General features: G+C 36.6%; 1 pseudogene; it reads right to left on the bottom strand.

The window, feature by feature from the left end:
* Positions 1-762: 762 nt before the first annotated feature.
* On the bottom strand, positions 763-1,358 carry LOC114491085 (annotated as a pseudogene).
* Positions 1,359-1,739: the final 381 nt, after the last annotated feature.

Here is a 1,739-nt window from a genome sequence, read left to right as displayed (position 1 = left end):
TATGTAAATATTCAGTCCTTTTTCTCATTCCCTTTTTTATTTTGTTGTCACAAATTATCCCTTTTTATTTGTGCATTAATTACAAAATTACAGTGGTTGTAGTTAACTTTAATTCCCCCTTTCTCTCCTTAAACCTCTGTTATAACTATTTAATATACTATTCTAAAAAAGATTTATAGTTTTCTGCTTCTGTCTGTAAGTCATTTTACCAAGGCTTTGTGTACACTTGTCTTTGTTTCCAGTGAAATAGCTCCTTTTAACAGTTCTTGTAGTTCTGGCCTCTTGGTGGTGAATGCTTTTAGTTTTTAATTGTCTGGAAAAGCCTTTATTTCTCCTTCATATCTAAAGGATACTTTTGCTGGGTATATTATCCTTAGCCGATGGTTCCTGTCTTTCATTATTTTTAATATTTCCTTCCACTCCTGTCTTGTAATGTTTCTACTGAGAAATCTTATAGTAATTTAATGGGGTTTCCTTTTTAAGTTAGTCCTTTCTCTCTGGCTGCCTTGATAATTCTTTGTCATTTATTTTTGACAGTTTGAATGAAATGTCTTGAAGAACATCTTTTTTGCATTGATATAATTAGGTGTCCTATTACCTTCCTGTATTCTAGAGTCCAGTTCTTTCCATAGCAAAGGAAGTTCTCATTTTTTTTAAGTAGGTTCCCTGTATCCTCATGTTGCTCTTTTTTCCTACTGCATAATTATTTTTAATGTCCAGAGTTTATAATATGACAGCCAGAGCTTTCTCCCAGATTCAAGTTTATAAATTCTCAATTGGCTTGTGAGGTCATGAGGGATGCTCCTTGTCTAATTTGGTTTCTGGAAGACTTCATTCAAATCCTCAATGGCCATCTGATGAAAGAAAGTTAGGTATTTCATCTTCTCCAGCTTTATCTCATATTGCTCAATGTTTTTGAGAGACAATGTCTTTGAGAGAAACAAAACACTCAGCACAAATTCCCACACCTTTTTTTTCTTTGGCCTCCACCAGGACACTAGACTTATCCTCTGGAACAGGAACCTTAGGGCATTAAAGTTTTTCTCAAAATTATCTACCAAACCGGTCTTCACTATACTGGCCTTGCAGTAAGCCCAGTAATAGCAGATGGATTCTCAGGTAGGGTAGCCAACCTGGAGGTGAGGCTGTCATACCAGGATTTCAGGGAGTTAGCAGTGGCCTTCTGGTCCTGGGGTATGATCTCCCCAAAAGCTTCCCAGTCAATGGCTTTTAGAGGAAGTTTTAGCCCAGTCATCTTGAGATCCCTGACCAACCCCAGTGGTGCACAGTCCACAGCCCCTGGTGTTGCCCTTTCTAATGTAGTCATTCTCATAGAGGTCTTTAATTGTTTAACTTTATTCTCTCTCTTCTTCCTCCTGGGTCATTTCTGGGTTTGTTTAAGATCACTGATTCCCTGTTTTGTGTTGTCTGCTCCATTCCCAGTGCTCTCTGCTGGATTCATCTCCTTTATTGAGTTCTTCAACTCGAGAATTTTTGTTTGGTTCATTTTGTAGAGTTTATTCTTTTTGGTAAAGTACTACTTTTGTTCATTGATTTTATTCCTGAGCTCTTTGAACTGCCTTTCTGAGTTTTCTTCTGTATCACTGAGTTTCTTTATAACTGCAACCTTCAATTCTGTCATTTAAAACACCGTCTTCCATGGCTTTCAGTTTCTGGAGATTTCATTTTCTTTTTTTTTAATATATTTTATTGATTATGCTATTACAGTTGTCCCATTT

This window comes from Phyllostomus discolor, chromosome 2, assembly GCF_004126475.2.
Source record: "Phyllostomus discolor isolate MPI-MPIP mPhyDis1 chromosome 2, mPhyDis1.pri.v3, whole genome shotgun sequence".
NCBI lineage: Eukaryota > Metazoa > Chordata > Mammalia > Chiroptera > Phyllostomidae > Phyllostomus > Phyllostomus discolor.
Note: the sequence above shows the minus strand (reverse complement) of the source record. Positions and strands in the feature narration are given on the sequence as shown.